This window comes from Bombina bombina, chromosome 5, assembly GCF_027579735.1.
Source record: "Bombina bombina isolate aBomBom1 chromosome 5, aBomBom1.pri, whole genome shotgun sequence".
Classification (NCBI taxonomy): domain Eukaryota; kingdom Metazoa; phylum Chordata; class Amphibia; order Anura; family Bombinatoridae; genus Bombina; species Bombina bombina.
The window spans coordinates 111,499,989-111,527,032 of NC_069503.1; positions in this window are offsets into that span (position 1 = coordinate 111,499,989).

Here is a 27,044-nt window from a genome sequence, read left to right on the forward strand (position 1 = left end):
TCTGTCTATCCTTTTACACAAGCGTCTGGCAGAGGTACCAGACGTTCAAGCGTTTGCGCAGGCTTTAGTCAGAATCAAGCCTGTCTATAAACCTGTGGCTCCGCCATGGAGTCTAAATCTGGTTCTTTCAGTTCTTCAAGGGGTTCTGTTTGAACCTTTACATTCCATAGATATTAAGTTATTATCTTGGAAAGTTTTGTTTTTGGTAGCTATATCTTCTGCTCGAAGAGTTTCAGAATTATCTGCCTTACAGTGTGATTCACCTTTGCGTACCAAACCTGGTTTTCTTCCTAAAGTTGTTTCTAGCAAGAATATTAACCAGGAAATAGTTGTTCCTTCTCTGTGTCCTAATCCTTCTTCGAAGAAGGAACATCTGTTGCACAATCTTGATGTGGTTCGTGCTTTAAAATTCTATTTACAAGCAACTAAGGATTTCAGACAAACATCCTCCTTGTTTGTTATCTATTCTGGTAAGAGGAGAGGTCAGAAAGCGACTGCTACCTCTCTTCCCTTTTGGCTGAAAAGCATCATCCGTTTGGCCTATGAGACTGCTGGCCAGCAGCCTCCTGAAACAATTACTGCTCATTCTACTAGAGCAGTGGCTTCCACATGGGCTTTTAAAAACGAGGCTTCTGTTGAACAGATTTGTAAGGCAGCGACTTGGTCTTCACTGCATACTTTTTCCAAATTTTCCAAATTCGATACTTTTGCTTCTTCGGAGGCTATTTTTGGGAGAAAGGTTTTGCAAGCAGTGGTGCCTTCCGTTTAAGGTACCTGTCTTGTTCCCTCCCTTCATCCGTGTCCTAAAGCTTTGGTATTGGTATCCCACAAGTAATGGATGAATCCGTGGACTGGATACACCTTGCAAGAGAAAACAGAATTTATGCTTACCTGATAAATTACTTTCTCTTGCAGTGTATCCAGTCCACGGCCCGCCCTGGCATTTAAGTCAGGTAAAAAAAAATTTGTTTAAACTACAGTCACCACTGCACCCTATGGTTTCTCCTTTTTCTTCCTAACCTTTGGTCGAATGACTGGGGGGTGGAGCTAGAGGGGGAGCTATATGGACAGCTCTGCTGTGTGCTCTCTTTGCCACTTCCTGTAGGGAATGAAAATATCCCACAAGTAATGGATGAATCCGTGGACTGGATACACCGCAAGAGAGAGTAATTTATCAGGTAAGCATAAATTCTGTTATTTTAAAATTAATATTGTCTCTGGTCACTGAAATGGATGCCAAGCTCAGCCCAAGGATGACATCATGATCTGGGCTGCATCTAGGCACTCTGCTGAATAGAAATGAGTCTTTTGAATCCAACTAGTGAGCCTTTGGTGATTGGATGCTATATGCAGCCTAGATCATGATGTCATCAGTGGGCTGAGCTTGGCAGCCATTTCAAAGTTGCCAGAAACAATAACTTTTTACTGTTCATGCTGCATGATAAAGAAAAGGTGCAGGAGGCCAGGGTCGGCTCCAGAATGAATAAATTGGGGAGGGGGGGGCATTTTTTTCACAAGGGTGCACCCCTTAATCACCATCATCCAAAACCCTTAAACTCATTCTCAAATCTCAATCATGTCCCCTAAACAGCCATGCACCCCAAAGCCCCCAATACAATTAACCCCTTTGTTTGCAATAGCAGTGAGGATACTAGGTTTTCAGGTACTGGTAATTTTGTAGATTAGATTTTGCTATACCTATTTCGCAATAACTAACGGATATCAGGCTACTTAAAGAGACAGTCAACACCAGAATTTTGTGTTGTTTAAAAAGAAGGATAATCTTTTTTATTACCCATTCCCCAGTTTTGCATAACCAACACTGTTATAGAAATACACTTTTTACCTCTGTGATTACCATGTATCTAAGCCTCTGCAAACTGCCCCCTTATTTCAGTTCTTATGACAGACTTGCATTTTAGCCAATCAGTGCTCATTCCAGGGTAGCTTCACGTGCATGAGCTCAATGTTATCTATATAAAACACATAAACTAATGCCCTCTAGTGGTCAAATGCATTCAGATTAGAGGCAGTCTTAAAGGTCTAAGAAATTAGCATATGAATCTCCTAGAATTAGATTTCAACTAAGAATACCAACAGAACAAAGCAAAATTGTTGATAAAATTAAATTGGCACTTCCTGGTTTTCGTATGCCCTGGTCGCCCATTTTATACACTCACATACTAAAAGATCTTCCCTGACTAGGCAAATAACTCCATTTGAGAGTTTATGTATGCAGGAACGCCTTGCACGACACATGCTGTCCAAAATATAAAAACTGATGACGCCCAACGACACCATGCCTTCATATATATATATATAAGTGGAATTCAGATCTGAATACACTTATAGATCCAAAAGACTGGGGGACAATCTTTTACATGCAAAAACATCTTCAATTTCTGCTAACATACAAGAAATGAACTTCAAATTCATCTCACAATGGTATCTGACCCCCATCAGAATAAGACAAATATATAAAAAAATGGACGGGAAATATTGGAGGGGCTGTGGGGAGGAGGCTGACCTTTTGCACATATGGTGGAACTGTAATAGAATCGTTCCATTCTGGACAGTGGTTATTGCCTTTATCAAACATAAATTCTTAGTTTTGTTGCCTCTGAGACCTGAAATTATGCTTTTCCATCACTTGCCCAAGATTGACGAGGCCCCACTCCTGTCACTCCTCATAATCTTTCTTAACAGTGCTAAGGCGCTTATCCCCCAGAGGTGGAGGTCGACTTCGATCCCTACACTAGACCATTGGGTGACCCAGGTCACACATACCTTAAATCTGGATAGAGGCCACTACTGGGAAATGGGTAAAGCCGTGACACACGAGTTGATGTTGGCAAAATGGGATGCAGCATTACATTGGTGACTGACTTAATTTTTTTTTCCTCTCTCTGCCCACCCTGTTGATTCTCAAAGATGTATAGCTATTTTTCTGTCACGGCCCAGAAGATCATAATATAATAGATATCAAAATAAAAGGCGGTGGGGTACTTTTGTTTATTGTTTCTGTTACTAATGTTTTGAATTGTCTTGGGGACTGATGAGTCCCAGTTTGAATTTATAATATTGTTCACTTTTAAATATAATTCTATAACTGGCTACCGGCCTGTAAACTCCTCTAAAGTGCACTGTTATCTTAGGCCGGGCCAGTGCTCTTTTGAGGCGTCTATAGAAGGCGGTAGCTATTTATAGACATATTTATCTGATACAATCATATTCTTATCATGGTCTATTGTTTAAGAAAATGAGTAACTCACGATAGTTAGGTAAAATTAATAGGGTTAAAGACAAGTCCAAAAAGTCTCTAACTTCCAATTCCAAATAAGAGGTTAAGACACAGAGCTCTTTGCAGATGCGAGATGCAACCTCACAGTTCGGCAGCTGACTCTGCCCCCAGAATGCAGCATTACATAACAATTCATTATTTTATTTATTATTTTTAAGGTGTATGATCATATCAATATTTTTGGAGGGGGCACAGCATCCCATTTGGGCAGTCATTGCCGTCAATGCCTACTCCTTGGAGCCGACCCTGCAGGAGGCTATTTGCAGCTTAATCTAAGGTAAAACTTTAAGATGACGAAGGTGTAGACTGTCCCTTTAAGTACAGTTATTTACATTCAGTGGTACAATAATAAACTGAATAAAGATAGCAAGAGAATTTAGAAAAATTGATAATAGGAATAAATTAGAAAGTTGCTTAAAATGTCATGCTCTATCTGAATCATGAAATAAAATATTTGGGTTTAATATCCCTTAATGATTTCTAGGAAAACAACTTTACCATATATTTTCATTGTCTAATAGTATTGTTATATCAGCTGTGTGCCAGGATATTATCTGTGTGTCACAGACGTACAGTGACTAATAATGCAATAAACACATAGAAATAACTTCACTGACTTACTATTTAATGTCTAATGGTATTGTTATATCAGCTGTGTGCTGGGATATTATCTGTGTGTCACAAACGTACAGTGACTAATAATGCAATAAACACATAGAAATAGGCTCACTGACTCACTATTTAATGTCTAATAGTATTGTTATATCAGCTGTGTGCCGGGATATTATCTGTGTGTCACAGACGTACAGTGACTAATAATGCAATAAACACATAGAAATAAGTTCACTGATTCACTATTTAATGTCTAATGGTATTGTTATATCAGCTGTGTGCTGGGATATTATTTGTGTGTCACAGACGTGCAGTGACTAATAATGCAATAAACACATATAAATAAGCTCACTGACTCACTATTTAATGTCTAATAGTATTGTTATATCAGCTGTGTGCTGGGATATTATCTGTGTGTCACAGACGTACAGTGACTAATAATGCAATAAACACATAGAAATAGGCTCACTGACTCACTATTTAATGTCTAATAGTATTGTTATATCAGCTGTGTGCTGGGATATTATCTGTGTGTCACAGACGTACAGTGACTAATAATGCAATAAACACATAGAAATAAGCTCACTGACTCACTATTTAATGTCTAATAGTATTGTTATATCAGCTGTGTGCTGGGATATTATCTGTGTGTCACAGACGTACATTGACTAATAATGCAATAAACACATAGAAATAACTTCACTGACTCACTATTTAATATCTAATGGTATTGTTATATCAGCTGTGTGCTGGGATATTATCTGTGTGTCACAGACGTACAGTGACTAATAATGCAATAAACACATAGAAATAAGTTCACTGATTCACTATTTAATGTCTAATAGTATTGTTATATCAGTTGTGTGCCGGGATATTTTCTGTGTGTCACAAACGTACATTGACTAATAATTCAATAAACACATAGAAATAACTTCACTGACTCACTATTTAATGTCTAATGGTATTGTTATATCAGCTGTGTGCCGGGATATTATCTGTGTGTCACAAACGTACAGTGACTAATAATGCAATAAACACATAGAAATAACTTCACTGACTCACTATTTAATGTCTAATAGTATTGTTATATCAGCTGTGTGCCGGGATATTATCTGTGTGTCACAAACATACAGTGACTAATAATGCAATAAACACATAGAAATAACTTCACTGACTCACTATTTAATGTCTAATAGTATTGTTATATCAGCTGTGTGCCGGGATATTATCTGTGTGTCACAAATGTACAGTGACTAATAATGCAATAAACACATAGAAATAAGCTCACTGACTCACTATTTAATGTCTAATAGTATTGTTATATCAGCTGTGTGCCGGGATATTATCTGTGTGTCACAAATGTACAGTGACTAATAATGCAATAAACACATAGAAATAAGCTCACTGACTCACTATTTAATGTCTAATAGTATTGTTATATCAGCTGTGTGCCGGGATATTATCTGTGTGTCACAGACGTACAGTGACTAATAATGCAATAAACGCATAGAAATAACTTCACTGACTCACTATTTAATATCTAATAGTATTGTTATATCAGCTGTGTGTCGGGATATTATCTGTGTATCACAAACGTACAGTGACTAATAATGCAATAAACACATAGAAATAACTTTACTGACTCACTATTTAATGTCTAATAGTATTGTTATATCAGCTGTGTGCCGGGATATTATCTGTGTGTCACAGACGTACAGTGACTAATAATGCAATAAACACATAGAAATAACTTCACTGACTCACTATTTAATGTCTAATACTATTGTTATATCAGCTGTGTGCTGGGATATTATCTGTGTGTCACAAACGTACAGTCACTAATAATGCAATAAACACATAGAAATAAGCTCACTGACTCACTATTTAATGTCTAATAGTATTGTTATATCAGCTGTGTGCCGGGATATTATCTGTGTGTCACAAACATACAGTGACTAATAATGCAATAAACACATAGAAATAACTTCACTGACTCACTATTTAATGTCTAATAGTATTGTTATATCAGCTGTGTGCCGGGATATTATCTGTGTGTCACAAATGTACAGTGACTAATAATGCAATAAACACATAGAAATAAGCTCACTGACTCACTATTTAATGTCTAATAGTATTGTTATATCAGCTGTGTGCCGGGATATTATCTGTGTGTCACAGACGTACAGTGACTAATAATGCAATAAACACATAGAAATAACTTCACTGACTCACTATTTAATGTCTAATAGTATTGTTATATCAGCTGTGTGTCGGGATATTATCTGTGTATCACAAACGTACAGTGACTAATAATGCAATAAACACATAGAAATAACTTTACTGACTCACTATTTAATGTCTAATAGTATTGTTATATCAGCTGTGTGCCGGGATATTATCTGTGTGTCACAGACGTACAGTGACTAATAATGCAATAAACACATAGAAATAACTTCACTGACTCACTATTTAATGTCTAATAGTATTGTTATATCAGCTGTGTGCCGGGATATTATCTGTGTGTCACAGACGTACAGTGACTAATAATGCAATAAACACATAGAAATAACTTCACTGACTCACTATTTAATGTCTAATACTATTGTTATATCAGCTGTGTGCTGGGATATTATCTGTGTGTCATAAACGTACAGTGACTAATAATGCAATAAACACATAGAATAAGCTCACTGACTCACTATTTAATGTCTAATAGTATTGTTATATCAGCTGTGTGCCGGGATATTATCTGTGTGTCACAGACGTACAGTGACTAATAATGCAATAAACACATAGAAATAACTTCACTGACTCACTATTTAATGTCTAATAGTATTGTTATATCAGCTGTGTGCTGGGATATTATCTGTGTGTCACAGACATACAGTGACTAATAATGCAATAAACACATAGAAATAAGTTCACTGACTCACTATTTAATGTCTAATAGTATTGTTATATAAGCTGTGTGCGGGGATATTATCTGTGTGTTACAGACGTACAGTGACTAATAATGCAATAAACATATAGAAATAACTTCACTGACTCACTATTTAATGTCTAATAGTATTGTTATATCGGCTGTGTGCCGGGATATTATCTGTGTGTCACAAATGTACAGTGACTAATAATGCAATAAACACATAGAAATAAGTTCACTGACTCACTATTTAAAGGGATAGTAAACCTAAATATTTTCTTTCATGATTCAGATACAGCAGCAATTTTAAGCAACTTTCTAATTTACTCCTATTATCAATTTTTCTTTGTTTTCTTGGTATCTTTATTTTAAAAAGCAGGAATGAAAGCTATGTAGCTGGCCCATTTTTGGTTTAGTATCCTGGATAGGGCTTGAAGATTGGTGACTACATTTAGCCATCCAATCAGCAAGCACAACCCAGGTTCTCAACATAAAATGGGCTGGCTCCAAAGTTTTTATTCTTGCTTTTTCAAATAAAGATACCAAGAGAATCAAATTTGATAATAGGAGTAAATTAGAGAGTTGCAGGCTCTATCCGAATCATGAAAGAAAAAAATTGCGTTTAGTATCCCTTTAATGTTGATGCCATTAAATGTTTTCCCACCCCCTGCAAGTGATCTGCTTGCTGCGGTATGTCTGAGCATCACTCCCTTTTTGTTTCTGATTGAATTATCAATCCGTATGCGGAAATAGCGTCCCACTCGCTTGCGCTACTAGTCGCTTCCGGTCATGGCGAATTTCCTGTGTTGCTTTTGGTATCCTCTGGCAGCTGCACGCTAACACTTCAGTGGTACAAAGGGTCCCCACTGTTATAGTGATTCCTCTATTCACTACATATAAACTGTAATAAACAAACAGCAGGGAACAGTCCTATGGATTAAGGCGGCTTTATTAGAAAGATGCAGCGTTATCGTGACCTCTTATTGTGACTTCATCAGAGATGTATGACAAAGCACTCGGTGAGCGAAACTAAGTCATTGTAAAACAAACACTCTGAGGATGGACATTATGGTGTCGAATATCTATAGGTCTCTGGGATGGAGAGATTATTCAAAGGGATTGTAAAGTCTAAATTAAACTTTAATGATTCAGCAAGGGCATGTAGTTTTTTTTTAAATTATATATTTTATTATATTAAGCATCAGGGATTATGTTACAGCATAAAAACAGAACAGTAAAAAAAGAAAATGTAAGCAACAAAATCAGCTCTTTAAATGACAGAGCCAAGTTTTAAACATACAATTCAAATTCTAGTTTTTACACTCAATGAATAAATCAACTTTTTGGCCTAACCACCTGGTGCCCTTTCCTTTTCCCCAATCCTCCTATTCCCACTTTTCCACCCTATGCTTATATCTAATATATAAACTAAACATGTGTTTTCTTCTTTCGAACCAAACCAATTAATCATTACTTTACAAAGTTTAGATCAAAATACCCGCCAGGGAGAAAAGAAGAAGAGAAAAAAAAAATGAGGACCATAAAACCAAACAGGCATTTAATGCCTACAAGACAATACAAAAAGTAACAAGGGAGAACAAAATAACTCAAGGCAAAAACAGAAGACAGCAACACAAAACAACCCAAAAATAAAACACACCAAACATAACAAAAAAAAGAAAAGAAAAGAAAAGAAAAGCGCACCTTTTTATCAGCTGTATTGGCTGCAGGGGGTTACCAAATTCCCAGAAGGACCAGTTCTGTGTTTCGAAATGGATAGATCACATGTTCGACCTCATTAGGGGGAAGAGCTTTAATAAAGTCTGACCATTTAGAAAAGAAACTCCTCACCTCCTGATCATTATGTAAATTGGTATCTAGTTGTTCCAGTATGCACTGTTTTTTCAGCCAGTTTTTTACCTCTAAAATGCTCGGGATTGCTCTCGATTTCCATTTCTTCAAGATTAAATATCTTCCGGCCAGGATTACTAAAATGGTTATTTTTAATTTATCCTGGGGGAGGCCAAATTCCTTAATAGGGAAGACTATATTTAGAGGAGATAATATCAATGCAGGAATACCCACCGAGTAAATGAGCCAATATTGAATTTTTAGCCAGCAATTCCTAATTTTTGGGCAATACCAGAACATATGAATAAGATTGGCTGAGGGATATGAGCATTTTGGGCACTTATTAAAAGTGGTACTTTGACATTTAGTTCCCTTCTCTGGGGAGAAATACGTCATATGTAACAGCTTTACGTGCACCTCCCTCCAAGTAGCGGAGAGAGTAATACGTGAGATTGCCTGAATTGATAGTGTAACTGCGGGGGTCGCCCCTGGGTCTTCCGCTAATAATGCTGTCCATTTAGTTTGCAGTTTTTCGACCATGTCTGGACTTTTGAGAGAGATCAGTTTTTGATAAATGTATGAAATTGAAGTAATGCCATTTTTAGTTAATAAAAGCCAATTTTCAAGTACGCCTAAGGACCAGTCCCAACCAAAGTCCCTTGCTAATTTGAGAACAAAATGTCGCGCTTGGAGATATGCGAAAAAGTTTTTATTGTGAAGATGAAAATCATCTTTAAGGGAGTCAAAGGACCTAATACATCTATTTTGGAAATCCAATAATTGGGAAACATTCACGAGTCCTAAGGAAGCCCAATTGGTGAAAAGAGCTGATTGTATCCCAGCTTTAAACTGTGGGTTGTTTAACAGTGGTAAATAAAATGAAACTCTAATTTGAATATGTAACATAGTGCATATCTTTCTTTCATGTAATTAGCAAGAGTCCATGAGCTAGTGACGTATGGGATATACATTCCTACCAGGAGGGGCAAAGTTTCCCAAACCTCAAAATGCCTATAAATACACTCCTCACCACACCCACAAATCAGTTTTACAAACTTTGTCTCCCGTGGAGGTGGTGAAGTAAGTTTGTGCTAGATTCTACGTTGATATGCGCTTCGCAGCAGGCTGGAGCCCGGTTTTCCTCTCAGTGTGCAGTGAATGTCAAAGGGATGTGAAGAGAGTATTGCCTATTTGAATTCAATGGTCCCTTCTACGGGATCTATTTCATATTTTCTCTGTTATCGGTCGTAGAGATTCATCTCTTACCTCCCTTTTCAGATCGACGATATACTCTTATATACCATTACCTCTACTGATTCTCGTTTCAGTACTGGTTTGGCTTTCTACTACATGTAGATGAGTGTCCTGGGGTAAGTAAGCCTTATTTTTTGTGACACTCTAAGCTATGGTTGGGCACTTTTATATAAAGTTCTAAATATATGTGTTTAAACATTAATTTGCCTTGATTCAGGATGATCAATATTCCTTATTTCAGACAGTTAGTTTCATTATTTGGGATAATGCATATGAATTAAATATTCTTTTCTTACCTTAAAAATTGACTTTTTTCCCTGTGGGCTGAAAATGCTTCATTTTATTGCGTCATTCTTGGCGCGGACTTTTTTGGCGCAAAAAATGTCTTTGTCATTTCCGGCGTCATACTTGTCGCCGGAAGTTGTTCATGTTTACGTCATTTTTTTTACGTTTTGCGCCAAAAATGTCGGCGTCACCGGATGTGGTGTCATTTTTGGCGTCAAAAGCATTGGGCGCCAATAATGTGGGCGGCTTTTTTGGCGCTAAAAAATTTGGGCGTCATTATTGTGTCACATTATTTAAGTCTCATTTTTCATTTGCTTCTGGTTGCTAGAAGCTTGTTCATTGGCATTTTTTCCCATTCCTGAAACTGCCTTTTAAGGAATTTGATAGATTTTGCTTTATATGTTGTTTTTTCTCTTACATATTGCAAGATGTCTCAGATTGACCCTGGATCAGAAGTTACTTCTGGAAAAACGCTGCCTGATGCTGGTTCCACCAAAGATAAGTGTATCTGCTGTAAACTTGTGGTAACTGTCCCTCCGGCTGTAGTTTGTGATGAATGTCATGATAAGCTTGCTAATGCAGATAGTATTTCCATTAGTAATATACCATTACCTGTTGCTGTTCCATCAACATCTAATACTCAGGATGTTCCTGTTAATATAAGAGATTTTGTTTCTAAATCTATTAGGAAGGCTATGTCTGTTATTCCTCCTTCCAGTAAACGGAAAAGGTCTTTTAAAACTTCACATTTTTCAGATGAATTTTTAAATGAACATCATCATTCTGATTTGTCTGTTTCTGATGATGATTTTTCTTGTTCAGAGGATTCTGTCTCAGATATTGACACTGATAAATCTTCATATTTATTTAAAATGGAATTTATTCGTTCTTTACTTAAAGAAGTCTTAATCGCATTAGAGATGGAGGAATCTAGTCCTCTTGTTACTAAATCTACTAAGCGTTTAAATTCGGTTTTTAAACCTCCTACAGTTATTCCGGAAGTTATTCCTGTCCCTGATGCTATTTCTGAAGTAATTTCTAGGGAATGGAATAATCTGGGTAATTCATTTACTCCTTCTAAAAGGTTTAAGAAATTGTATCCTGTGCCATCTGACAGATTAGAGTTTTGGGACAAAATACCTAAAGTTGATGGGGCTATCTCTACTCTCGCTAAACGTACTAATATTCCTACGGCAGATAGTACTTCCTTTAAGGATCCTTTAGATAGGAAAATTGATTCCTTTCTAAGGAAAGCTTATTTATGTTCAGGTAATCTTCTTAGGCCTGCTATTTCTTTGGCTGATGTTGCGGCAGCTTCCACTTTTTGGTTGGAGGCTTTGGCACAACAAGTGTCAGATCATAATACTCATAGCATTGTTAAACTTCTTCAACATGCTAATAACTTTAATTATGATGCCATCTTTGATATCATTAGAGTTGATGTCAGGTATATGTCTTTAGCTATTTTAGCTAGAAGAGCTTTATGACTTAAAACTTGGAATGCAGATATGTCTTCTAAGTCATCTTTGCTCTCCCTTTCTTTCCAAAGTAATAAATTGTTTGGTTCCCAGTTGGATTCTATTATTTCAACTGTTACTGGGTGGAAAGGAACTTTTTTACCTCAGGATAAAAAATCTAAAGGTAAATATAGGGCTGCTAATCGTTTTCGTTCCTTTCGTCAGAATAAGGAACAGAAGCCTGATCCTTCCCCTAAAGGAACAGTTTCTGTTTGGAAACCATATCCAGTCTGGAATAAATCCAAGCCTTTTAGAAAGCAAAAGCCAGCTCCCAAGTCCACATGAAGGTGCGGCCCTCATTCCAGCACAGCTGGTAGGGGGCAGATTACGATTTTTCAAAGAAATTTGGATCAATTCGATTCACAGTCTTTGGATTCAGAACATTGTTTCACAAGGGTACAGAATAGGTTTCAAAGTAAGGCCTCCTGCAAGAAGATTTTTTCTTTCTCGCATTCCAATAAACCCAGTGAAGGCTCAAGCATTTCTGAAATGTGTTTCAGATCTATAGTTGGCTGGAGTAATTGTGCCAGTTCCAGTTCTGGAACAGGGTCTGGGGTTTTACTCCAATCTATTCATTGTACCAAAGAAGGAGAATTCCTTCAGACCAGTTCTGGATTTAAAAATATTGAATTGTTATGTGTTACGGTACCAACAGTGTACCAAGGGTTAATACCAGGGAACAACGTCCTGCATAGGGAATCAGCAATTCACAAACCAGCCAGTTTTCAGGTTTAAACAGAATATATGAACAGTTCTTATTAGCTATAAAGTCTTTTATGCCCACTTTGCTTATAGAGTCACAATTGCTCCCACAAGGGGCACTCACACCCTGTACCCATCCTGTATTTATGGATACAGGGTGACATAGACATAAGACAGAGGTATGAAAGTACATGGGGTGTCCAGCATATAAAATTCCATATTTCCATGCAGTCTCTGGGTATCCTTAAGCCCATGTACCTCCAGCCCAAAGAATGTTCCATAACAGGCCCTCCAATGTACAGTGGCGAGATTGGTTTTGTCACATCTCTCCCCTTTTCCAAACAGACTAACAGGGTATCTGACCTCCTGCCGGTCAGTGCCCTGGTTAGTCCAGCAACCCACCCATAAAACACAATTAGTAGTACAGCCCACCCACAATAAATGGTTACTACACCTGAGTACGGGGAAAACTTGTCCATGTCCAGGTGCCTCACCACAGCTGTGTGGGGGACTGGTACGCTGAATTGGTGGGTTGCGAGGTGGGCAGAGACCAGCTGTACTCTGCCCGGGTGCCAGCACTACCATGGAAGTAGCCTGGTGGGAGCCTGGTTGCTGGAGGGGAAGACCGACTGTCTCCCCTTCGGATACATAGCTGTGCTGCTGGAGGGGGAGACCAATCGTCTCCCCTTTGGCTAAACAGCCGTGTTGCTGGGGGACAGGACCATCAAACTCCTCTCCCTCTGGTTTGTCATGCTCGGCTGTCCAGGGTATATACTGTGGCATATACCACCAGAGCGCCTGGTAGGCATGTCAGTTTGCTGGGACAATCCATCTGTATTCCCGTTATGAGAGAGAATTCCTGTCCATACAAACAAGGGTTCAAATTCCTCAGTGCCCAGACCAGGGCCAAACAGTCCTTCAAAATCCCATCAGCTTCTTTACGAGTTTTCTGTACCTGCTCTTTATAGGTATCCACAATCCCTTCATACTGACATAGGGTGCCCTTGAGTTGCTGCACCTCACTATGAGCCAGCGTCAGCTTCTCCTCCAGTGTCACTAAGTTTGTCTTTAATGTTTCATGTTCCACTCTCAAGCTGGTGTTTTCTGCAGTTTGTCGGTGCAGCTTGTCTAGCAGAGATTCCTGTTCTAAACGTGCTTTTTCCTCTGCGCTCCTCTTCTCCTTCATCAGCGCATTGTAACGGGACCTCCACATATCAATAGCGGATAGAGATTTACTGAGCTCAGCGTCCTGGGGCTTAGCAGCAGGTGGGTCAGTCTCTGCTGCACGGATCTGGGCACGGGTAGTCACAGAGTTAACATCAGCGGGACCCATAGGAGCGTAGGCAGAAACAAGGGGGGCCAAGTCATTTCCAAGAAGAACATCAGCAGGTAAGTCCTTCTTGACCCCCACATTCACAGGTCTAGCGCCCACTCCCCAATCCAAATGTACCCTGGCAACAGGTAGGCTGAACACATCGCCCCCTGCTACCCTCACAGCCACAGTGTCTCCAGTGTACTGTTTCTCAGACACCAAGTTCTTTTGAAGCAAGGTCATGGTAGCACCAGTATCCCGTAGACCACTGACCTTCTTCCCATTCACTTTAACCAGTTGCCGGTTATTCCGGTGGGCAGCTTGCACAAGGTCTGCCTCATGTAGGATGCTCCAGCATTCTTGCGCCTCTACGTAGCGGGCCGCAGGCTGAGGATTACGTGGGATTCCGCCGGCGGGTCTTCTCCAGGACTGCGCTTGGTTCGCTGCGTTTAGGGGACACTCTGGTCTTTTGTGCCCTAGTTGCTTACATCTAAAGCACCGAATAGGTTGTGAGTAGCCCCGCGAATTGAACAGGGCTCTCTGAGGGTAGTTCGTGGCCGGAGGCCGTGTGGTATAGCGGTGCGCCGGGGTTTGGTAACTGGCAGCTGCTGGGGTGACTGGGGGTCTGTACTCCACTCTAGCAGGGGGCTTAGTGGTAGCAATGTCCAGTTTGCGGGCATCCGTATACTCATCTGCCAAGCGAGCCGCTTCCTGCAGGGTGGAGGGTTTACGGTCCCGAACCCACTCTCGAACTCCTGCGGGTAATTTGTCGAAGCAATGTTCCAACAGGAATAGCTGCAGCACCTCTTCCCCAGATATGGCTTGGCACCCCCGCTATCCAGTGAGCTGCTGTGCGGTGCACCTTACATGCCCACTCAAGGTAGGAATCTCCAGCTAATTTAACAGTGTCTCTGAACCGTCTCCGGTATGCCTCCGGTGTAACCGCATACCTGGAGAGCAGAGCCTCTTTTACAGTATTATAATCCCTGACTTCCTCATCTGGAATGGCCCGAAAAGCCTCTCTGGCCCGGCCGGATAATTTTCCAGATAATATCGTGACCCAGTCCTCTGCGGGTACCTTGTGTAGTGCACATTGCCTCTCAAAATCCGCAAGGTACCCATCAATCTCTCCTTCTGTTTCCAGGAAGTTTTTAAAAGCTGCAAAATTTACTTTTCTCTTTTCCATCTTAGTCAGTATTGTAATAATCCCCCTCTTCCTGAGGTTACTGGCTTGTGTAGTTGCTCTTCTGGGCGATAAGGTTCATTCCGTCGCTGCCACCAATGTTACGGTACCAACAGTGTACCAAGGGTTAATACCAGGGAACAACGTCCTGCATAGGGAATCAGCAATTCACATGTAAGGATACCAACATTCAAAATGGTAACTATAAGGACTATTCTGCCTTCTGTTCAGCAAGGGCATTATATGTCCACAATAGATTTACAGGATGCATATCTGCATATTCCGATTCATCCAGATCACTATCAGTTTCTGAGATTCTCTTTTCTAGACAAGCATTACCAGTTTGTGGCTCTGCCGTTCGGCCTAGCAACAGCTCCAAGGATTTTTTCAAAGGTTCTCGGTGCCCTGCTATCTGTAATCAGAGAACAGGGTATTGTGGTATTTCCTTATTTGGACGATATCTTGGTACTTGCTCAGTCTTCACATTTAGCAGAATTTCATACGAATCGACTTGTGTCGTTTCTTCAAGAACATGGTTGGAGGATCAATTTACCAAGGAGTTCATTGATTCCTCAGACAAGGGTAACCTTTTTAGGTTTCCAAATAGATTCAGTGTCCATGACTTTGTCTCTGACAGACAAGAGACGTCTGAAATTGGTTTCAGCTTGTCGAAACCTTCAGTCTCAATCATTCCCTTTGGTAGCCTTATGCATGGAAATTCTAGGTCTTATGACTGCTGTATCGGACACGATCCCCTTTGCTCGTTTTCACATGTGACCTCTTCAGCTTTGTATGCTAAACCAGTGGTGCAGGGATTATACAAAGATATCACAGTTAATATCTTTAAATCCGATTGTACGACACTCTGACGTGGTGGACAGATCACCATCGTTTAGTTCAAGGGGCTTCTTTTGTTCTCCCAATCTGGACTGTGATCTCAACAGATGCGAGTCGGACAGGTTGGTGAGCTGTATGGGGGTTTCTGACAGCGCAGGGGGTTTGGGAATCTCAGGAGGCGAAATTACCCATCAACATTTTGGAACTCTGTGCGATTTTCAGAGCTCTTCAGTCATGTCCTCTTCTGAAGAGAGAATCGTTCATTTGTTTTCAGACGGACAATGTCACGACCGTGGCATATGTCAATCATCAAGGGGGGACTCACAGTCCTCTGGCTATGAAAGAAGTATCTCGGATACTTGCTTGGGCGGAATCCAGCTCCTGTCTAGTTTCTGCGGTTCACATCCCAGGTGTAGACAATTGGGAAGCGGATTATCTCAGTCGCCAGACGTTACATCCGGGCGAATGGTCTCTTCACCCAGAGGTGTTTCTTCAGATTGTTCGAATCTGGGGTCTTCCAGAAATAGATCTGATGGCCTCTCATCTAAACAAGAAACTTCCCAGGTATCTGTCCAGATCCAGGGATCCTCAGGCGGAGGCAGTGGATGCATTGTCACTTCCTTGGAAGTATCATCCTGCCTATATCTTTCCGCCTCTGGTTCTTCTTCCAAGAGTGATCTCCAAGATTCTAAAAGAGCGTTCGTTTGTTCTGCTGGTGGCTCCAGCATGGCCTCACAGGTTTTGGTATGCGGTTCTTGTTCGGCTGGCTACTTGCCAACCTTGGACTCTTCCGTTAAGACCAGACCTTCTATCTCAAGGTCCTTTTTTTCCATCAGGATCTCAAATCATTAAATTTGAAGGTATGGAGATTGAACGCTTGATTCTCAGTCATAGAGGTTTCTCTGACTCCGTAATTAATACTATGTTACAGGCTCGTAAATCTGTGTCTAGGAAGATATATTATCGAGTCTGGAAGACTTACATTTCTTGGTGCTCTTCTCATCAATTTTCCTGGCATTCTTTTAGAATTCCTAAAATTTTACAATTTCTTCAGGATGGTCTGGATAAGGGTTTGTCTGCAAGTTCTTTGAAAGGACAAATTTCTGCTCTTTCTGTGTTGTTTCACAGAAAGATTGCTAATCTTCCTGATATTCATTGTTTTGTACAGGCTTTGGTTCGTATAAAACCTGTCATTAAGTCAATCTCCCCTCCTTGGAGTTTGAATTTGGTTTTGGGGGCTTTACAAGCTCCTCCGTTTGAACCTATGCATTCTCTGGACATTAAATTACTTTCTTGGAAAGTTCTGTTCCTTTTGGCCATCTCTTCTGCTAGAAGAGTTTCAGAGTTATCTGCTCTTTCTTGTGAATCTCCTTTTCTGATTTTTCATCAGGATAAGGCGGTGTTGCGGACTTCATTTAAATTTTGACCTAAAGTTGTGAACTCTAACAACATTAGTAGAGAAATTGTGGTTCCTTCATTGTGTCCTAATCCTAAGAATTCTAAGGAAAGATCGTTGCATTCTTTGGATGTAGTTAGAGCTTTGAAATATTATGTTGAAGCTACTAAAGGTTTCCGAAAGACTTCTAGTCTATTTGTTATCTTTTCCGGTTCCAGGAAAGGTCAGAAGGCCTCTGCCATTTCTTTGGCAACTTGGTTAAAATCTTTGATTCATCATGCTTATGTCGAGTCGGGTAAAACTCCGCCTCAAAGGATTACAGCTCATTCTACTAGGTCAGTTTCTACTTCCTGGGCGTTTAGGAATGAAGCTTCGGTTGATCAGATTTGCAAAGCAGCCACTTGGTCTTCTTTGCATACTTTTACTAAATTCTACCATTTTGATGTGTTTTCTTCTTCTGAAGCAGTTTTTGGTAGAAAAGTACTTCAGGCAGCTATTTCAGTTTGATTCTTCTGCTTATAATTTCAGTTTTTTTCATTATAAGATTAAAACTTTATTTTGGGGTGTGGATTATTTTTTCAGCGGAATTGGCTGTCTTTATTTTATCCCTCCCTCTCTAGTGACTCTTGCGTGGAAGTTCCACATCTTGGGTATTTATTATCCCATACGTCACTAGCTCATGGACTCTTGCTAATTACATGAAAGAAAACATAATTTATGTAAGAACTTACCTGATAAATTAATTTCTTTCATATTAGCAAGAGTCCATGAGGCCCACCCTTTTTTGTGGTGGTTATGATTTTTTTGTATAAAGCACAATTATTCCAATTCCTTATTTTTTATGCTTTCGCACTTTTTTCTTATCACCCCACTTCTTGGCTATTCGTTAAACTGATTTGTGGGTGTGGTGAGGGGTGTATTTATAGGCATTTTGAGGTTTAAGGCAAAAAGAAGAGACAGCGCAACCCCACATCAAGGTAGTAGTTTCACAGATTTTAATCAACACACGAAAGTAATGCACTTACAGACAGAATAAAAAGATGTTGCATTAATCCCTTTATAGGGATAAACAAGAAGCAAGTCCCAGTTCTCTCAGGAATCTTTTCCGGTTTACAGCTATCAGTGCTGCTGCTTCGATATTGCTTACACACAGTCTCAGTGTATCAGAGCCCTCCTTGGCTCCGCCCCCAGCGCGTTTCGTCTGCGCTCTCCAGACTTTCTCAAGAGGAAGTGTTGATGCCTAGTACGCTCCCATGCGTCACTATTTACATCCACTCGTTACTTCTGATTGGATGCTGACTGTCCTATCTGATAGCGGTATGTGGACAAGCCTCTCTTGGTTACAGGCAATAACGTAAATTCCGCTTAGAGCAGAGCAAACATAAAGTCTTTCATATCAACATCATATAACTTTTAAATATTAAACAAATATAAATACAACTTGATAAACATCGTAAAATCCAGTACATTATAGACATTGTATAAAACGCAAGTTAATACAAAAATAAAAAGCAAATATTTTGCATATTATGAAGGAAGACTAATACTTACACAAGGAAATTCACACATGATACACATTCTTTAAAAATTCAAAAGTTAATCCGAATTCATTCAAAATATTTTTCTTAAAGGAACCTACATTACAAAAGAAAGAGTTAATACAAGAGTCAATAAAATTTGATTGCTATATTTAAAAAAAGAGTTACTGATTTAAAACATAAAGGCTTGCAGGTCTATGTCGACATTTAACCCTTTTGGGGCCATACAGTTAAGCAGGTGGATCCATTTAGTTTCACATTTTCTAAGGTGCATTAATCTCTGTTGCTCATTGCCCACTGTCTGTGGTATAATCTCTAGAATTTTCACCTTCAAGTTATTTGGATTTTTATTATGCACCCTCCTAAAGTGTTCAGATACACTATGGTTCTCGTATCCTTTTGTTATGTTCTCAATGTGTTCATATATGCAGCGTTTGACTTTCCTTTTCGTTCTTCCCACGTAAATCAAATTACAATCACACATGAGATAATACACCGCATATATGGATACACATGAAGCTCTATCTTTAATTTTAAATTCTTTAGAATGATCCCAATTGTAAACACTATCACCCTTACTGATAAGACTGCACATGCAACAGTTAAGTCTACCACATTTGAAGGTTCCCCCTTTATTCATACACCAATCTGAGAGGGTCCCTTTCTTTTTATTATTCATTTCTCTCAGTTTTGATGGAGCTAAAATGTTTTTAATATTTTTATTTTTCTTGAAGATGGTTACCGGGTAAGGCTCTAGATGGGGTCCTAACACAGGGTCAGCCTGAAGAATATTCCAATGCTTCTTAAGTGTGGTTTTAATGAAATTAGCACCTAGATTATATGTAGTTATAAATTTAGCTCCCAATTTCTTATCCTCATTTTGGGTTTTTGTAGCAATTTGTATTTCATTATTGCTAAGCAGAAGATCCTCTCTAACTTTGTTTCTACTCTCTGTTCTTGCTTTCTTTACTAGGCCACTATCATATCCTTTCTTAAGAAATTTATCTTCTAACTGATCCGCTTCTATTTCAAAGTCATCTATGTTGGTACAGTTTCTACGGATCCTAAGAAATTGGCCATATGGAATATTTATTTTCCATTGAGGCAGGTGGCCACTTCCTGCATTTAAAAATCCATTGCTATCTACTTCTTTCTTGAAATTCTTGACTGCTGTTTTGTTGGTAATTGGATCAATGAAGAGACATAAATCCAAAAATTCTATTTCACTCTTATGTATTTTACTTGTAAATTCCAGATTAAAATTGTTATTGTTGAGATGGCTAATGAACTCCATAGCTTTGATGTCACTACCATTCCATACAATGAGAATGTCATTGATATAGCGCAGATACATCACAACATTCTCATTGTATGGATTGTTATTCCACACGTACCTCTCCTCGAACGCAGCCATATAAATATTTGCATAGGAGGGGGGCATGGGCGTACCCATGGCCGTTCCTTGTATCTGCTGATAAAACTTTTTCTCGAAAGAGAAGAAATTGTGGAACAGGATAAACTCTATCCCTCTGGCTAGATACCTTACTTGTATTGGTGGTAGATCACTGAATTGGTTAAAAAACTCCTCAAAGGCTTTTACTCCCTCTAAATGAGGAATATTTGTGTATAATGAAGTTATATCACAGGATATCCATAAAAAAACTATCATCCCATGTTATGCCTTCAAATAGTTTAATTGTTTGGGTAGTATCTTTTAAGTAGGATCTAGTTTTTCTAACAATTGGCTGTAAAAAACAATCAACATAACTGGAAAGATTACTAGTTAGGGACCCCACCCCGGAGACTATAGGTCTCCCTGGTGGGTTTTCTTTGTCCTTGTGCACCTTCGGTAGGTGGTAAAATAGAGGTACCGAAGGACAAGAAATCAAAATAAATTTCGTTTCCTCAGTAGTCAATAAACTTTCTTCCCTTCCTTTTAATACAAAGGCATGTAGCTCTAAACTATATTGGGAGGAGGGATCTTTCGCGAGTCTTTTATATGTTTTTGTGCAGTTTAACAGTCTATGTGCCTTATTAATATATGTGTCTCGATCTTGGATAACAATCCCTCCTCCCTTATCAGCTTGTCTTATGGTGATAGTTAAATCAGATTTGAGTTCATCTAAAGCCTTTCTTTCTTGCTGGGTTAAATTGTCCTTATACTTGTAATTTTCTTTCTTTTTAAGTGTTTCAAAATAACTCCTAAATTCTTCTTTTACAATTTCATTAAAAACTGGAATATAATTGCCTTGTGCAAAAATGGGGTTAAAACTCGACTGTTTTTTAAAATTACTATGTTTAATGGGAATTTCTTCCTCATATACACTCATATTAAACAACTCTTCCTCATCTATACCATAAGCGTTAGGTAAACAATTTTCATTTAAACTTGCTAATGTATTTAGAACTTCAATTTCCTGCTGGTCTGATTGAAAATGGGTGATATCCTTTCTTTCTTCCCTGGACTCAATTTTTAAAAAATAGCGTTGCAAAGTAAGCTTGCAAATATATTTCTGTAGATCTATAAATATTTCAAAGCTATTGGGCAGGCTCTGAGGTGCAAATTTTAGTCCTTTACCCAATAGCTTATATTCACTTGTGGTTAGAATTCTCTTGGATAAATTAAAAACATCTTATTTCTCTTGTTCTAATACCTGCCTCTTGATCTTACATTCTCTAACTCGTATCCCTGCTCTGGATCCTCATCTTGTTCCCACCTTCTTTTTGTGCCCTGTCTCCTCTCCTCTCTCTTCTCTTGTGGGTGATAATTCGGGTATTGGTCCCACTGTCTCTCTTGCTGGTTGTGATTGTATTGGGTTTTCTGTGGCCAAGTTTGTTGCGGCCTGTCCCTCCATAAAAAAGAGGAAGAAGATGAGGGAGCAGAAGGGGATACATAAACATGGGGATTATTATTGTGTTTAAAATGTTGTTGCTCTCTTTGTACATAATTATTCGATTCTTTTCTAAAATGTATATACGGTTTAGGTTTGGCCCCCTGCTCATTCCATCTAGATGGTAGGGGTGATTCACTTAGAGCTTGAAAACGATTCTGTGTCTCTATTTCATTATCACTCTTCTTACCTGCCTTCTCCCCATCATCTTGATCTCTTTTTAATTTTTGTGTTTTGTGTACAATCAGTTCTTTTTCTAGAGTATCTATCCTGGTCTTGATGTCGCTATTAATTTTCTTCCATTTTTCAATATCATTAAATTTATTAATCTTTGGAGTTAAATCTTGTATTTCCTTCTTAATATTTTCCAGTTTGAATTCTCTATATCTGACTAATATTTTGATTAGCGTCAATGAACAAGTGTGTAAAGCACTATCCCACTCAGTACTGAATTCTATTTCATCTAAATTAAACGCAGGATATTTGTTTATCCTTAGTCCTCTAGGGATTATATTGTGTAAAATGTAATTATCTAATAAAATCAGGTCATGCCACTCTTTGGTGTCCTGAGTTAATAGTTTCTCCAATTGCCTAAAGAGACTATGGGAATCTTCACCCTCAATGCTGTTGCTACTGAGCAGATTTACTTTCCTTTGTCTATGTCTAATATATTCTCCATTATTCACATTTTCTAAAGGTGTAATATCTACCACTTCTTCCATAGTGCAGCTGTCCTACGAAACACAAAATGAACACACCACACTAAAAGTATTAACAGCGCAGCTAGGTAGAGTGGTGGCTATGAATTAATAATAGTTAGAAAAGGAGAGATATAAAAAGGAATAGAGATCTTAAAAAAGATTAAGAATAATTATAAGTCATTAGATTACTAAATTAATTTTGCAACAATTGTACATCAGTAAAAATATTCATACAAATTAGTATACATTCATATATAAAATTGTTAATACCAAAAAGAGCAAAGAAAAAAATAAAAATAAATAAAAACACTAATGAAATTTCTGAATTGGTATTACCCACTGCAGGGGAGTGTTCTTAGGAGTATTCACGTATAGTAATGTTAGTTGCAAGGTTTTATGTTGCCAACTCCTATTCACAGGCTTTCGAAAATGAGGTGCAGCTGTTTCCAGAGGCTTGTTTCCAAACGCTCTCTTTAAATATGAATCCTAAGGCGAAAAGAAGAGACAGCGCAACCCCACATCAAGGTAGTAGTTTCACAGATTTTAATCAACACACGAAAGTAATGCACTTACAGACAGAGTTTATCCTGTTCCACAATTTCTTCTCTTTCGAGAAAAAGTTATATCAGCAGATACAAGGAACGGCCATGGGTACGCCCATGGCCCCCTCCTATGCAAATATTTATATGGCTGCGTTCGAGGAGAGGTACGTGTGGAATAACAATCCATACAATGAGAATGTCGTGATGTATCGGCGCTATATCGATGACATTCTCATTGTATGGAATGGTAGTGACATCAAAGCTATGGAGTTCATTAGCCATCTCAACAATAACAATTTTAATCTGGAATTTACAAGTAAAATACATAAGAGTGAAATAGAATTTTTGGATTTATGTCTCTTCATTGATCCAATTACCAACAAAACAGCAGTCAAGAATTTCAAGAAAGAAGTAGATAGCAATGGATTTTTAAATGCAGGAAGTGGCCACCTGCCTCAATGGAAAAGAAATATTCCATATGGCCAATTTCTTAGGATACGTAGAAACTGTACCAACATAGATGACTTTGAAATAGAAGCGGATCAGTTAGAAGATAAATTTCTTAAGAAAGGATATGATAGTGGCCTAGTAAAGAAAGCAAGAACAGAGAGTAGAAACAAAGTTAGAGAGGATCTTCTGCTTAGCAATAATGAAATACAAATTGCTACAAAAACCCAAAATGAGGATAAGAAATTGGGAGCTAAATTTATAACTACATATAATCTAGGTGCTAATTTCATTAAAACCACACTTAAGAAGCATTGGAATATTCTTCAGGCTGACCCTGTGTTAGGACCCCATCTAGAGCCTTACCCGGTAACCATCTTCAAGAAAAATAAAAATATTAAAAACATTTTAGCTCCATCAAAACTGAGAGAAATGAATAATAAAAAGAAAGGGACCCTCTCAGATTGGTGTATGAATAAAGGGGGAACCTTCAAATGTGGTAGACTTAACTGTTGCATGTGCAGTCTTATCAGTAAGGGTGATAGTGTTTACAATTGGGATCATTCTAAAGAATTTAAAATTAAAGATAGAGCTTCATGTGTATCCATATATGCGGTGTATTATCTCATGTGTGATTGTAATTTGATTTACGTGGGAAGAACGAAAAGGAAAGTCAAACGCTGCATATATGAACACATTGAGAACATAACAAAAGGATATGAGAACCATAGTGTATCTGAACACTTTAGGAGGGTGCATAATAAAAATCCAAATAACTTGAAGGTGAAAATTCTACAGATTATACCACAGACAGTGGGCAATGAGCAACAGAGATTAATGCACCTTAGAAAATGTGAAACTAAATGGATCCACCTGCTTAACTGTATGGCCCCAAAAGGGTTAAATGTCGACATAGACCTGCAAGCCTTTATGTTTTAAATCAGTAACTCTTTTTTTAAATATAGCAATCAAATTTTATTGACTCTTGTATTAACTCTTTCTTTTGTAATGTAGGTTCCTTTAAGAAAAATATTTTGAATGAATTCGGATTAACTTTTGCATTTTTAAAGAATGAGTATCATGTGTGAATTTCCTTGTGTAAGTATTAGTCTTCCTTCATAATATGCAAAATATTTGCTTTTTATTTTTGTATTAACTTGCGTTTTATACAATGTCTATAATGTACTGGATTTTACGATGTTTATCAAGTTGTATTTATATTTGTTTAATATTTAAAAGTTATATGATGTTGATATGAAAGACTTTATGTTTGCTCTGCTCTAAGCGGAATTTACGTTATTGCCTGTAACCAAGAGAGGCTTGTCCACATACCGCTATCAGATAGGACAGTCAGCATCCAATCAGAAGTAACGAGTGGATGTAAATAGTGACGCATGGGAGCGTACTAGGCATCAACACTTCCTCTTGAGAAAGTCTGGAGAGCGCAGACGAAACGCGTTGGGGCGGAGCCAAGGACGGCTCTGATACACTGAGACTGTGTGTAAGCAATATCGAAGCAGCAGCACTGATAGCTGTAAACCCGGAAAAGATTCCTGAGAGAACTGGGACTTGCCTCTTGTTTTTCCCTATAAAGGGATTAATGCGACATCTTTTTATTCTGTCTGTAAGTGCATTACTTTCGTGTGTTGATTAAAATCTGTGAAACTACTACCTTGATGTGGGGTTGCGCTGTCTCTTCTTTTCGCCTTAGGATTCATATTTAAAGAGAGCGTTTGGAAACAAGCCTCTGGAAACAGCTGCACCTCATTTTCGAAAGCCTGTGAATAGGAGTTGGCAACATAAAACTTTGCAACTAACATTACTATACGTGAATACTCCTAAGAACACTCCCCTGCAGTGGGTAATACCAATTCAGAAAATTCATTAGTGTTTTTATTTATTTTTATTTTTTTCTTTGCTCTTTTTGGTATTAACAATTTTATATATGAATGCATACTAATTTGTATGAATATTTTTACTGATGTACAATTGTTGCAAAATTAATTTAGTACTCTAATGACTTATAATTATTCTTAATCTTTTTTAAGATCTCTATTCCTTTTTATATCTCTCCTTTTCTAACTATTATTAATTCATAGCCACCACTCTACCTAGCTGCGCTGTTAATACTTTTAGTGTGGTGTGTGCATTTTGAGGTTTGGGAAACTTTGCCCCTCCTGGTAGGAATGTATATCCCATACGTCACTAGCTCATGGACTCTTGCTAATATGAAAGAAATGAATTTATCAGGTAAGTTCTTACATAAATTATGTTTTTTCCACATCTGCATTGGGTTATAAATAGACTTTATTTTTTTTATGTCAGAAGGGATCTCGTTATTGTTGCAATGTAGGAGGGCCGCTAAGGAATATGGGTGGGCAATGTTAGGGCATGTAGTTTTAAACAACTTTCTAATTTACTTTTATCAACAAATGTGCTTTGTTCTTTTGGTATTCTTAGTTGAAAGGTAAACCTAGGGATGCTCATATGCCAATTTCTAAGCCCTTGAAGGCTGCCTCTTATCTGAATGCATTTGACAGTTTTTCACAGCTAGAATGTGTTAGTTCATGTGTTTCATATCAATAACATTGTGCTCATGCACGTTGAGTTATTTAAGAGTCAACAGTAATTGCTTGAAATGCAAGTCCAATCAATATTCTGGAACTGAGAGCAATATTCAATGCGCTTCATGCGTGGCCTCAACTGGCTTCGGCCAAATTCATCAGATTCCAGTCAGACAACATTATGACTGTGATTTACATCAATCATCAGGGAGGAACGAGGAGTTCCTTAGCGATGACAGAAGTATCCAAGATAATTCGGTGGGCGGAGGCCCACTCTTGTTATCTGTTAGCAATCTACATCCCAGAAGTGGACAACTGGGAAGCGGATTTTCTAAGCCGACAGGCTTTTCATCCGGGGAGTGGTAACTCCATCCAGAGGTATTTGCCTCACTGATTCTCAGATGGGGCAGACCAGAGTTGGATCTAATGGCGTCTCAACAGAATGCCAAGCTCCCAAGGTACGGATCCAGGTCGAGGGATCCTCAGGCCGAACTGATAGATGCCTTGGTCATTCAACCTAGCTTATGTGTTTCCACCATTTCCTCTCCTTCCCCGGGTGATTGCTCGGATTAAACAGGAGATGGCTTCAGTAATTCTAATTGCGCCTGTGTGGCCACGCAGGATTTGGTATGCAGATCTAGTGGACATGTCCTCTCTTCCTCCGTGGAAACTTCCAGTGAGACAGGACCTTCTCATTCAAGGTCCTTTCCAACATCCAAATCTAATTTCTCTGCAGCTGACTGCTTGGAGATTGAACGCTTAATTTTATCTAAGCGGGGATTCTCAGATTCGGTCATAGATACTTTGATTCAGGCACATAAGCCTGACACTAGAAAGATCTATCATAAGATATGGCGTAAATATCTTTTTTGGTGTGAATCCAAGGACTACTCATGTAGTAAAGTTAGGATTCCCAGGATTCTGTCTTTTCTCCAAGAAGGATTGGAGAAGGGGTTATCAGCGAGTTCCTTAAAGGGACAAATTTCTGCTTTATCGATTTTGCTACATAAACGTTTGGCAGATGTTCTAGATGTTCAGTCTTTTTGTCAGGCTCTAACCAGAATTAAGCCTGTGTTTACACCAACTGCTCCACCCTGGAGTTTGAATTTAGTCCTTAGTGTTCTTCAAGGGGTTCCGTTTGAACCCATGCATTCCATAGATATTAAGTTGTTATCTTGGAAAGTTTTGTTT